The sequence below is a fragment of the Mirounga angustirostris genome, unplaced genomic scaffold (genome assembly GCF_029215605.1).
Source record: "Mirounga angustirostris isolate CCGP_5_RB_7025 unplaced genomic scaffold, mMirAng1.0.hap1 SCAF_8, whole genome shotgun sequence".
In the NCBI taxonomy this organism is placed as follows: Eukaryota; Metazoa; Chordata; class Mammalia; order Carnivora; family Phocidae; genus Mirounga; species Mirounga angustirostris.
Genome location: NW_026991716.1, coordinates 106,343,654 through 106,357,716, shown reverse-complemented (window position 1 = coordinate 106,357,716; position 14,063 = coordinate 106,343,654). Strand labels below are relative to the sequence as shown.

Here is a 14,063-nt window from a genome sequence, read left to right as displayed (position 1 = left end):
CTAAGATTGTTGGCTTTTTTATGTACTAAACTGTATCTTCATTTAAAAAAATTGCATATTGCATGTGTAGATCTAGAATAAAACCAATAAAAAACAGAAGTAATAACTGGCATTAGGGCCTTGAATTTTACTGTCTATTACTGCATGGCCTATTGCAAATGAAGTAGGTTGAAAGCTAAAAAAAGTGCTAATATCTTTATATACAGAAAATGCTAATATCTTTAATAATATCTTGGAGCGAAGAGGTGGATCATCTTCCTTTATTTCTGGTAAACTTATAAGCCCTATAACAATAAAAGTATTCTTTTTTTTTAATAGTGAAAAATATTCATATTAAATCCATCACAATTCAAATATTTAATTTGTTTCAAAAAAATTTTTTTTCTCTCACATGAGCCAGGGTTAGCCACTCCAGAGATATACTATTGATGGAGATAGTCAACCTTGGAGTTAATAGTCAACATAATGGAGAAATATTTTTACTGAAAGCAATTTATCTATCATCTCTCTTTTATTGTTGCCCAGTGTAACAAGGGATTCTTTACTAATGTCTTAATAATGAATAACTTGATTGCTTGTACAAGGTCTTTTGCAGATTCAAAGACTGATAGTACTTGTTGTTTGGGGAAACAATTCTAAGAAGATGGTATTGTTAAGGAAGGAGCTAATTTACGTTAGAATAATTGAGGCTGATTGTATAAAGCAAACTATACTTTGGCTTTAAGCTATTTTCATGGAAATCTCTCCAAAATGTATAATTACATTTATGCATCTATTGGCAAATGGGCATATCATATTTAAAACAAGTATATAACAAATCTAGGTCCTAGAAAATTTGAAGATCATGAGAATTTTGGCTCTCTGGAAAATTTAGTTAATTCTAGTAACTTATTCAATTTCCACCCCTCCTCCTCTTCTTCATTTTCTTAATCTTTTTACTCTTCTTTTTTTACTTTCTTACTGAGTTAGAAACTGAAACGAGAGGGAAAACCCTGAAAAACATGGTGACTCACTTGGATGATGACTCACTTGGTAAAAATGATTGTTAACGTATGTGTATAGTATCATAGTAAAATTAGATGGAAACATTCAGGAAAGTAGTTTAGTATGGTGAAAGGAGAGGGCTTTAGATGTACATCCAGATATAATCCTAGACCCCAACCTTTTTTAGCACTGGCCCTTCAGCAAATCATTGAACTCCACATGATCGTCAGTGTCTTTACATTGAGGTCACAGTAACAACCTTGCAAATTTGTTGACAAAGCATCTAAGTAGATGCACAAAATAGTATTATAACTTTATTCTTTAAATCATTCAATATAGCACAGTGTCTGGGTGAACACCCCACATGAAAGAAACAACATTGATGACTCTCAGTCTATATACATCATTAAGTCAATTTTAGGTAACAGATTTGCTGACCAATTTAACTGTGATGGTTTAAGAAAGTTATATTCTACACATACTTTGCTTTGAAGAGATCAATTGTTTACTTACATGCAATATGAACCTATATTCTAATGAGCATGAGCTTTTAAATTCCCTTTTTTGAGGAAAATTATGTGCTCTTTGTGCCCCCCAAATTATTCATACAGCTACTAATTGATCATAAAATACAAATTCTAAGAAACTCACAGGACAGAGAGAACCATACATTGTCAAAGTCAGTGAGGGATGCTAAGAGTTTAATAGTCACAAAGCTAATCATTTCTTTCCAAAAATTCAACAACAGATCAAGATCAGAAGGAACAGTGAAACCATCTCTGCACAAGTTAAGGGTAATTCTGCTATTAACCATACAGGGAGAACTCTTCTAAAGTCCTATGTGAACATTTTCTAAGTAGCCACGAGTTCAGTCCTGTAGCATTATCCAATATTCTAACTCCTGGAAATCATTCCCAAGTGCTATAGGATTAGATTTCTTAATATCATTTATTACCTTTCTAATTGCCTTCCTAATTTATTTCATCTACCTATAATCATGATTTTGCAGGCTATTGCTATAATGTCTAAGAAATTAAAGAATATGTAATCAGTATTTCTGGAGAAATACTGTATTTCAGCATTTCAGGGGGTGGGAGGAAGAAGCTGGAGAAGGGAAACCTGTATGGTAAGCCTATTGTTTCATGTAACAAATTCTATGAAACTTCATAGGTGTACAAGAAAGAATATTTATATTACCTTTCTTGGTGAGACAATACATAAGATAGAGTAAGAAAGCACTAAATATGGTCTGTGTTTTGAAAAATAAGGACTGAGAAACAAGACTTATCTGGGCATATTAATTTAGAGAAAATGCAAGTGATAAGACTTTAACTCTGACTGACAATTAGAGGATAAAACAATTCCTGCTAAGTTTATTGCTCTGCATGTATCCAGTATTTATAAAACATTTGTGCTTCCATCTGTTTCTGTTTGGGATTAGTAGAACACCTGTTATTGTTTAGCTAAAGTTCATTATTAATTATTGGTAATGAATTTTGTAAACTATAATTTGATTTTTCCCTTTGGGATAAAGTGCTTCCCTTATACAATGTTGCTACACCCTCAAAAGTAGCCCAAATCACAGTTCAGATTTGGAAAACCTTATTAATGAAATGTATTGACACCATGACCTAAGTCCCAAGTTTTGCTTTTTTATCCCATTAAATAAAATACTTCTAACAAAGATAGTCTTAACATTTTTTTTTTAGCTAAGATATACCTAAAAATGAACTGAATTGCTCTTTTTGAAACTCTTTAGTGAATATGCACTATCTTATGGTCAGTAACACTCCCCACCTCGATTACAGGGACCATCTTAATAAGCCAGCATAAAGTATAAGGATCATATCATTTCGTTGTATCTAATTAAAATGTTCCTGTACTGACTCACTCTACATTAAGTTGAAAAATTAAGAGAATTCTATTTAAACCTAGTAAATGATTATGTGTTACTAAGGCTGGCCCTGTGGGCAATTGGAGTAGATGTATACATACAATGTATAATTTTAGGGGTATTATGGATACTAAAGTGTCCCCTTCTCTAGAAATACTGTCTCTGCTGCTCTTAAATGATCTAACAACCCTGCCGTTAGATCTCTTGATTGTGTACATGGTCAATGTTATAGAACATGTTTTGAATAGTCCCTAACCTGTCTTAGGGAAGAGAGGAGGAGGGAAGGAGAGAGAGAGAGCAGATGGATCCTGTTCTAAGGTGGCTGTCCTGAAGCTGGTGATGCACACTTTTTAGGGTTAAAGTAGTCTGGTTGTCATTTTCTTATGAGGGAATTATGAAAACTGGCCAATGCAGACATTAGTAGCTACATAGAGACTCAAATTTAGGGTGTTTCATATATTTTTTTTTTGGTTTTGCTTTTAGAAATTGATAGTACTGATGGTGAAGATAAATGACTTTAGATTTATTTATCTTTATCAACCTTCCAGTAACTCCAATTTCTTTTTCAATACTTTGCTGCTAAGCACATTTTTCTTAAGTGATAGCCATACCCATAATTTCATTCATTTATGTAGACTCTAAAAGAACCATCATGATCTTGTTAGGCATTTTCACATTTCCTCTTCATCAAGTTCCCCCGGCCCAAATGGACTGCATGTATTGCTGGGCGAAGTCAACTGAGTTAAGCAAGAGGTAAATTTCAATAAGGAAAAAAATCACATGGCTCACAGATGTATTTATATTTACCACAGATAAGGTAATCAGTCCTTCCAGTACAGGAACCAGGCCTCGTATGCATTTGCTTAGTCATTTTAACACTTTCTTCACCTTTTCATCTCTGTATGAAAAAAAAAATCATAATCATAAAGCCATTATGATTAAAGTTCAATACAAGTTGAAGTTTATCCCTTAGAAGTTACCCCAACCATTGAAATTCCGGCTGCTGTCTGACTTTTGCTTGAGCCAAGAATTTACGTCAAGGTGATTTATTCCACTTTCTATGTCATTTACTGTCTTAAAATTGAAGGTATTCACCTACCCAAATCTTCTCTGACTATAATAAAGTATACTTTGGCATCCTGTATTCCAATTCTGTGGGTTTTAAGTCCACAGCCAGAAAGAGCCTCAAGGAATAAGTTAGCTCTCATTTTATTAAGAGCCTTTTCTTGAACTTCAGTTGTGCCTAACTGCGTTTTTGGTTTGATCCTGCTGAGAAGAGGTCAAATGTAATTGCATTATAGCCACTGTTATTTAATGGTTTAATCTAATGTGTTTCAGAGCTCAATTGGCTATAATGGAAAAAACTAGGTAAGATTCAGCCTTGCTTTACTTTTCTCTAAAAAATACTGTTCCATGAAAACATACTCACTTTAGTTCCGAACGTCTAATTATTTTCACAAAATAAAAGCTTTGGGAGTTTCTGTGTTAACTCCATAAATATTTGTTGAATCCCCTCAGCAAAATAGTCCAGAAAAGAGATAAGACATGGCATAAATAACTTTATAACCAAGGATAAGTTGATAATGATGCAACAGAGGCTTAGAAAATGTACATGCTAATCTCAGTATACTAGGAACAATAGTTACCTCCACTTACCACTTGGACCTCTTAATGTTTTTAATATTTTAAATCATTTAAAAAAGGGTTTATGGAAGTAAGAATAAAGGGAGAGTGAAAATTGTGATAAGAACTTAAACATAGCAAAGCTAAAAGTTTATTTCATCAGTTTTCTGATTTTGAAGGTGTATATACTCCAAATTGGAAACATCTTCAGAAAGGAACTAACTGCCCATCAATTACCATGTATAAACCTGCAATATATGCATCTAATAGATACTAATTCCAGATTTCAAGCACATCTTTCATAGGTTCTAGCATATTACTTTTGGTTCTTTTAGAATTTGCATCATCAAAACGCAGCAGGCGAGTTTTTGAGATCTTTGAGGCTCATAATTTCATCGAAAAAATAATATCATTTCCATCCCATAGCTGTGAGACACTTTTTAGGTTAATAAACATTATTTATTATTTAGAATGATAAATCCAATGATTTTTTTATGTATACATTATTGATTTCATTCTGATACCTGCCTTTACCTTTCTTTAGCATTTGTCCACTTAAAAACCACAAATTTTGGCACATAGATTTTTATAAAAGATGAAAAGGTACTATAACATACCCTTCTAACAAAATGAGATAGGCTAGCTTCTTGCTACAAAATATTGCATGATAAAGTCCTTCTGGTTGAAGGACTAGTTGGATGAGAATACCATATTTCCTTTTTGTCCTTTGAAATGAGTTTTCAGTCATTGATTCTTGAGAAAATTCATTGTTACTTGAATATTCACAGTCTGAGATTTCATTTGAATGATCAATTTCAATTTCACCTTAATCATTAAAGTTTAGCATACTGTTATCTCTCTTTTTGCATTTGTCTTCTGATTCATCTAATAACTGAATATCTTCCTCTGTGAGTTTTCTTCTCTCTGCAGTTATAGATGAAAAATAGAACTTCTAAATTCTAAACTGTGTTCAGTGAAACTAAAAGTAGACCATAAGAATGTTTCTAGACTTCTTTTATACCTTCTCAAGTGATGATGCACTACTTTAGTCACAACAATAAGAAAACTGAATGATGATGAGCTAATGATGGTTTATTTTGCAATTGCATCATCCTTCTAGGCAACTCTATAATTTTTCTATTCTTTCTTATTATTTTAGTCATTTGTAGCATTGTTGGGAATAACTGATGAGTAATAATGAAATAATTCCTAAGTTGATGAAATAGAAATGTTCAAGATAGGGGCAAAAAAACATTCCATCATATATCCTGGATTTTTTTTTTAAAGATTTTATTTATTTTTGACAGTGAGAGAGAGCACAAGCAGGGGGACAGCAGAGAGAGCGGGAGAAGCAGACTCCCTGCTGGAAGGGAGCCCGATGCGGGGCTCGATCCCAGGACCCTGAGATCATGACCTGAGCCGAAGGCAGACGCTTAACCGTCTGAGCCACACAGGCGCCCCCATATATCCTGGATTTTTAAATTTGTCCAATGGTGCCACATAATAATTACAAGTTAGAATGAGTTTAAAAAATAATTTTATAATTTTATTTATAAAAATAAATTTTATTTATAATTTTATTCTGTTTAAAAAATAAGTAATTTTTTTTCTCTGTTCCTTGGAAGACTTATAAGAAAAGCTAAGACAAGATACATCAGTCTCCACAAGTAGTTACAATTGTTCAAAACCAAACCAAACCAAAACTAAAAAACTATGATTAGCTTCGATAGACCCTGATAGCACACTGAGAATCAATGGTGAGAACATAAATGTGAAGGTCACACAAGCCAGGATTTAAATACTTTCCTTGTGTTTAAAAAATTTTTTTGAGTCTCAGTTTTTTTTTCTTTCTTTTTTTTTAATTTTATTTTATTCTTATGTTAATCCCCATACATTACATCATTAGTTTTAGATGAAGTGTTCCATGATTCATTGTTTGTGCACAACACCCAGTGCTCCATGCAGAATGTGCCCTCCTCAATACCCACCACCAGGCTAACCCATCCTCCCACCCCCCTCCCCTCTAGAACCCTCAGTTTGTTTTTCAGAGTCCATTGTCTCTCATGGTTCGTCTACCCCTCCGATTTCCCCCGCTTCATTCTTCCCCTCCTGCTACCTTCTTCTTCTTCTTTTTTTGTTTCCTTAACATATATTGCATTATTTGTTTCAGAGGTACAGATCTGAGATTCAACAGTCTTGCACAATTCACAGCGCTTACCAGAGCACATACCCTCCCCAGTGTCTATCACCCAGTCACCCCATCCCTCCCACCCCACCCCCCACCCCAGCAACACTGTTTGTTTCCTGCGATTAAGAATTCCTCATATCAGTGAGATCATATGGTACATGTCTTTCTCTGTTTGACTTATTTCACTCAACATAATACCCTCCAGTTCCATCCACGTGGTTGCAAATGGCAAGATCTCATTCCTTTTGATGGCTGCATAATATTCCATTGTATATATATACCAAATCTTCTTTATCCATTCATCTGTCGATGGACATCTTGGCTCTTTCCACAGTTTGGCTATTGTGGACATTGCTGCTATAAACATCGGGGTGCACGTAGCCCTTCGGATCCCTACTTTTGTATCTTTGGGGTAAATACCCAGTAGTGCAATTGCTGGATCATATGGTAGCTCTATTTTCAACTTTTTGAGGAACCTCCATACAGTTTTCCAGAGTGGCCGCACCAGCTTGCATTCCCACCAACAGTGGAGGAGGGTTCCCCTTTCTCCGCATCCCCGCCAACATCTGTCGTTTCCTGACTTGTTAATTTTAGCCATTCTGACTGGTGTGAGGTGGTATCTCATTGAGGTTTTGATTTGGATTTCCCTGATGCTGAGTGATATTGAGCACTTTTTCATGTGTCTATTGGCCATTTGGATGTCTTCTTTGGAAAAATGTCTGTTCATGTCTTCTGCCCATTTCTTGATTGGATTCTTTGTTCTTTGGGTGTTGAGTTTGATGAGTTCTTTATAGATTTTGGACACTAGCCCTTTATCTGATATGTCATTTGCAAATATCTTCTCCCATTCTGTCGGTTGTCTTTTGGTTTTGTGGACTGTTTCCTTTGCTTTGCAAAAGCTTTTTATCTTGATGAAGTCCCAATAGTTCATTTTTGCCCTTGCTTCCCTTGCCTTTGGCAATGTTTCTAAGAAGAAGTTGCTTCGGCTGAGGTCAAAGAGGTTGCTGCCTGTGTTCTCCTTTAGGATTTGGATGGAATCCTGTCTCACATTGAGGTCTTTCAACCATTTGGAGTCTATTTTTGTGTGTGGTGTAAGGAAATGGTCCAGTTTCATTCTTCTGCATGTGGCTATCCAATTTTCCCAACATCATTTGTTGAAGAGACTGTCTTTGTTCCATTGGACATTCTTTCCTGCTTTGTCAAAGATGAGTTGACCATAGAGTTGAGGGTCCATTTCTGGGCTCTCTATTCTGTTCCATTGATCTATGTATCTGTTTTTGTGCCAGTACCATGCTGTCTTGATGATGACAGCTTTGTAATAGAGCTTGAAGTCCGGAATTGTGATGCCGCCAGCTTTGCTTTTCTTTTTCAACATTCCTCTGGCTATGCAGGGTCTTTTCTGGTTCCATACAAATTTTAGGATTATTTGTTCCATTTCTTTGAAAAAAGTGGATGGTATTTTGATGGGGATTGCATTGAATGTGTAGATTGCTCTAGGTAGCATTGACATCTTCACAATATTTGTTCTTCCAATCCATGAGCATGGAACGTTTTTCCATTTCTTTGTGTCTTCCTCAATTTCTTTCATGAGGATTTTATAGTTTTCTGAGTACAGATCCTTTGTCTCTTTGGTTAGATTTATTCCTAGGTATCTTATGGTTTTGGGTGCAATTGTAAATGGGATCGACTCCTTAATTTCTCTTTCTTCTGTCTTGTTGTTGGTGTATAGGAATGCCACTGACTTCTGTGCATTGATTTTATATCCTGCCACTTTACTGAATTCCTGTATGAGTTCTAGCAGTTTTGGGGTGGAGTCTTTTGGGTTTTCCACATAAAGTATCATATCATCTGCAAAGAGTGAGAGTTTGACTTCTTCTTTGCCAATTTGGATGCCTTTTATTTCTTTTTGTTGTCTGATTGCTGTGGCTAGGACTCCCAATACTATGTTGAATAGCAGTGGTGATAGTGGACATCCCTGCCGCGTTCCTGACCTTAGGCGGAAAGCTCTCAGTTTTTCCCCATTGAGAATAATATTTGCTGTAGGTTTTTCATAGATGGCTTTTATGATATTGAGGTATGTACCCTCTATCCCTATACTCTGAAGAGTTTTGATCAAGAAAGGATGCTGTACTTTGTCAAAAGCTTTTTCTGCATCTATTGAGAGGATCATATGATTCTTGTTCTTTCTTTTGTTAATGTATTGTATCACATTGATTGATTTGCGGATGTTGAACCAACCTTGCAGCCCAGGGATAAATCCCACTTGGTCATGGTGAATAATCCTTTTAATGTACTGTTGGATCCTATTGGCTAGTATTTTGGTGAGAATTTTTGCATCCATGTTCATCAAGGATATTGGTCTGTAATTCTCCTTTTTGATGGGGTCTTTGTCTGCTTTTGGGATCAAGGTAATGCTGGCCTCATAAAATGAGTTTGGAAGTTTTCCTTCCGTTTCTATTTTTTGGAACAGTTTCAGAAGAATAGGTATTAATTCTTCTTGAAATGTTTGGTAGAATTCCCCTGGGAAGCCATCTGGCCCTGGGCTTTTGTTTTTTGGGAGATTTTTGATGACTGCTTCAATTTCCTTAGTGGTTATAGGTCTGTTCAGGTTTTCTATTTCATCCTGGTTCAGTTTTGGTAGTTGATACATCTCTAGGAATGCCTCCATCTCTTCCAGGTTATCTAATTTGCTGGCATAGAGTTGCTCATAATATGTTCTTATAACTGTATTTCTTTGGTGTTGGTTGTGATCTCTCCTCTTTCATTCATGATTTTGTGGATTTGGGTCATTTCTCTTCTCTTTTTGATAAGTCTGGCCAGGGGTTTATCAATCTTGTTAATTCTTTCAAAGAACCAGCTCCTAGTTTCGTTGATCTGTTCTACTGTTCTTTTAGTTTCTATTTCATTGATTTCTGCTCTGATCTTTATTATTTCTCTTCTCCTGCTGGGTTTAGGCTTTATTTGCTGTTCTTTCTCCAGCTCCTTTAGGTGTAGGGTTAGGTTGTGTACTTGAGACCTTTCTTGTTTCTTGAGAAAGGCTTGTATTGCTATATACTTTCCTCTTAGGACTGCCTTTGCTGCATCCCAAAGATTTTGAATAGTTGTGTTTTCATTTTCATTGGTTTCCATGTATTTTTTTAATTCTTCTTTAATTTCCTGGTTGACCCATTCATTCTTCAGTAGGATGCTCTTTAGCCTCCATGTATTTGAGTTCTTTCCGACTTTCCTCTTGTGATTGAGTTCTAGTTTCAAAGCATTGTGATCTGAAAATAGGCAGGGAATGATCCCAATCTTTTGGTACCGGTTGAGACCTGATTTATGACCTAGGATGTGATCTATTCTGGAGAATGTTCCATGGGCACTAGAGAAGAATGTGTATTCCGTTGCTTTGGGGTGGAATGTTCTGAATATGTCTGTGAAGTCCATTTGGTCCAGTGTGTCATTTAAAGTCTTTATTTCCTTGTTGATCTTTTGCTTAGACGATCTGTCCATTTCAGTGAGGGGGGTGTTAAAGTCCCCCACTATTATTGTATTGTTGTCGATGTGTTTCTTTGCTTTTGTTATTAATTGGCTTATATAACTGGCTGCTCCCATGTTAGGGGCATAGATATTTACAATTGTTAAATCTTCTTGTTGGATAGATCCTTTAAGTATGATATAGTGTCCTTCCTCATCTCTTATTATAGTCTTCGGTTTAAAATCTAATTTGTCTGATATAAGGATTGCCACCCCAGCTTTCTTTTGGTGTCCATTAGCATGGTAAATGGTTTTCCACCCCCTCACTTTCAATCTGGGGGTGTCTTTGGTTCTAAAATGAGTCTCTTGCAGACAGCATATCGATGGGTCTTGTTTTTTAATCCAGTCTGTTAGCCTCTGTCTTTTGATTGGGGCATTTAGCCCATTTACATTCAGGGTAACTATTGAAAGATAGGAATTTAGTGCCATTGTATTGCCTGTAAGGTTACTGTTACCGTATATTGTCTGTGTTCCTTTCTGGTCTGTGTTGCTTTTAGGCTCTCTCTTTGCTTAGAGGACCCCTTTCAAGATTTCCTGTAGGGCTGGTTTTGTGTTTGCAAATTCCTTTAGTTTTTGTTTGTCCTGGAAGCTTTTTATCTCTCCTTCTATTTTTAATAACAGCCTAGCTGGATATAGTATTCTTGGCTGCATATTTTTCTCATTTAGTGCTCTGAATATATCCTGCCAGTCCTTTCTGGCCTGCCAGGTCTCTGTGGATAGGTCTGTTGCCAATCTAATGTTTCTACCATTGTAGGTTACATATCTCTTCTCCCGAGCTGCTTTCAGGATTTTCTCTTTGTCTATGAGACTCGTAAGTTTTACTATTAGATGTCGGGGAGTTGACCTATTTTTATTGATTTTGAGAGGGGTTCTCTGTGCTTCCTGGATTTTCATGCCTGTTTCTTTCCCCAAATTAGAGAAGTTCTCTGCTATAATTTGCTCCATTATACCTTCTGGCCCTCTCTCTCTTTCTTCTTCTTCTGGGATCCCAATTATTCTAATGTTGTTTCGTCTTATGGTATCGCTTATCTCTCAAATTCTGCCCTCGTGATCCAGTAGTTGTTTATCTCTCTTTTTCTCAGCTTCTTTATTTTCCATCATTTCATCTTCTATATTACTGATTCTCTCTTCTGCCTCATTTATTCTAGCACTTAGCGCCCCCATTTTTTATTGCACCTCATTAATAGCCTTTTTGATTTCTACTTGGTTGGATTTTAGCTCTTTTACTTCTCCAGAAAGGGTTTCTCTAATAACTTCCATATTTTTTTCAAGCCCAGCTAGTATCTTTAAAGTGATGATTCTGAACTCTAGATCTGACATCATACTAATGTCCGTATTGAGTAGGTCCCTGGCAGTCGGTACTACCTCTTGTTCTTTTTGCTGAGGTGATTTTTTCCGTCTCGTCATTTTGTGCAGAGGAGAATAGATTAATGAGAGAACAAAATGCTAGCTGAGTAACCACGTCCCCAGAAAATATTCTTTAAACAAATCAGAAAAGACCTGAAGCAGTGGGATAAGAAAGGGAAAGAGAGAAAAAAGAAAAAGAAAAAAAAAGAAAAAGATAAAGATAAAAACAAAAACAAACAAAACAAAACAACAACAGCAAAAGAAAAACCAGAATGTGATCAAATATGATCTATATGGTATATAGATCAGTGCCACACACTAGATTTGGGGTGTATTTTGGTCTTTTAGAAGAAAGTGCCTCCCAAAATTTTAAAGAAAGAAAAACTTATATATGTACAAAAATAAGGGTTGATATGATGAAGGGATGGAATATGACTGTAAAAATGGAAAGTATAAAAAATTTTATAAAAGGAATTGATAAGAAGTTGTTTGAAAAAAGAAAGAAGAGGATTTAAAAAAAGAAAAAAGAAAAAGAGAGAGAAAAAAAAAGGAGAGGATGTGATCAGGCAGGGGAATAGAAAACACCATATACTAGAGATTTAGGGTATATTTTAATCTGTTAGAAGAAACTATCTCAAAATTTTAAAGAGAGAACAACTTATATATATAAGCTAAAAATACGGGTAACTACTATGAAGGGATAGAATATGACTCTAAAAATGAAAAATAAAAATGTTTTTTTTTAAAAAGGGATTGATAAGATGTTGGTTGAAAAAGGGAAAAAGAAAAATTCAAAAAGAAATAAAAAGACAAAAAGACAGTTAAAAAAAAATTAACTTTAAAAGACTAAAGAATCATGGTAAAAAAGCCGTGAATTCTATGTGCAGTAGTCCCCTAGCGCTGGAGTTCTGCCGTTCTCATTGATCGGTAAACTTGGTCTTGGCCGGCTGTTCTCGCTGATCTTCTGGGGAGGGGCCTGTTGCCGTGGTTTCCAAATGTCTCTGCCGGAGGCAGAGTTGCCCCGCCCTTGCCCCCTCCGGGCTAAGTAAGCTGCTCGGGTTTGCTCTCCGGGGCTTTTGTTCCCTGCGAGCTTTCCGTACAGCTTTGGAGGCGGAGAGTGAAAATGGCGGCCTCCCAATCTCCGCCCTGGAGGAGCTGAGAACTCGGGGCCCCGCTCCCCAGTGAGCCCCCAGAGAAAAGCCGTCAGTCACTCCCGGCTCCCCGGTCTCTGGCCGCACTCTGTGCTCGCCCGGCCTGTGACTGCGCGTTTCTATCTCTGGCACCCAACCCCGGGTGGAGTCTCCAAACCCAGCAGATCCCTGCGTGCACTCCCGCGCGGCTCCTCCCGGGGGAGGAAGGTGAGTCTCCCCGGATCTGCCGCTTGTTGGGTCCCTGCTGGAGGAGCAGGGGCCCGACTGTGCCGCGGATCACGGTTTATGGCCACCCCGAGCTGAGAGCCCGCGCCTGGGCTCCGCCTCTGCAGCCGGCCTCCCTGCTCCGTTACCTGGGAGCTCTGCCACACTCAGGCACCCCCGGTCTTTCTGTGACCCCGAGGGTCCTGAGACCCCACTGTCCCGGAGGGTTCCACCCCCCGCTTAGCCACCAGAGTGACGTCCCTCAGCGGAGCAGACTTAAAAGTTCCGATTTTGTGCTCCGCGGCTCTATCACTTGCCAGAAGCGGCCGACGGAGGCCCCTCCCCCACCGTCTATCCTCCCGAATATCGCCGCGGATTCCCTTCTCCGCGCGTCCTACCTTCCAGAAAGTGGTCGCTTTTCTGATGAGAGAGTTGTTGTTCTTCTTTTCTTCGATCTCCTGGTGAGTTTGTAGGTGTTCAGATTGGTTTGATCCCTATCCAGCTGAATTCCTGAGAGGAGACGAGATCCACGTCTCCTACTCCTCCGCCATCTTGCTCCGCCCCTGAGTCTCAGTTTTTTATTAAAATGTATTTCTTAAGGCTTTTAAGATGATGAAATAAAGTATATGCACATGTTTTTGCTTTCTCTTTTACTATGCAAATTTACTGCAAAAAAGATAGTGCTTCTAATGTGAAAAATCAGAGAAGATCTTATGGAAGAAAAAAGTTGAAATGGGTCTTGAGACATTGGTAGACTCTGTCTATATGAATTTAAGGATAAAGATATAAAGACTGAAGGGATAACACTTCAGGCACAGAATCACACTATCTTGAAATGTTCTTTTGTGACTGACTACCAGCTGTTGAGTATTTATTCTCCATTAGTTTCTTAAAATAATCTTATTTAATTTTTATAAAACCTTGGGAGGACTATATCATCATACTTGTTTTGCAGAACAGAGAATTGAGGTAGAGAGAATTTAAGGCTTTTGTCCAAGTCAAACACAATCCAGACAGGGGATTCAAACCCAGCCTGGCTAATTCTAAAGCCCAAAGCTCCCTGATTTTTTAGGCATAGATGGGGAACTGCAAGTGGTTCACTTTGGTTGATAGTCAGGGAACCTAGAAAGAGAAACAGAATTGTAAACATTTGTGC

At 37.3% G+C, this 14,063-nt stretch overlaps 1 protein-coding gene across 18 annotated transcripts in view; it reads left to right on the top strand.

Moving 5' to 3' along the window:
* Positions 1-14,063, top strand: part of TRDN (triadin) — a 382,659-nt gene that overhangs the window by 121,602 nt on the left and 246,994 nt on the right. The gene's annotated exons all lie outside the window — the stretch shown is intronic.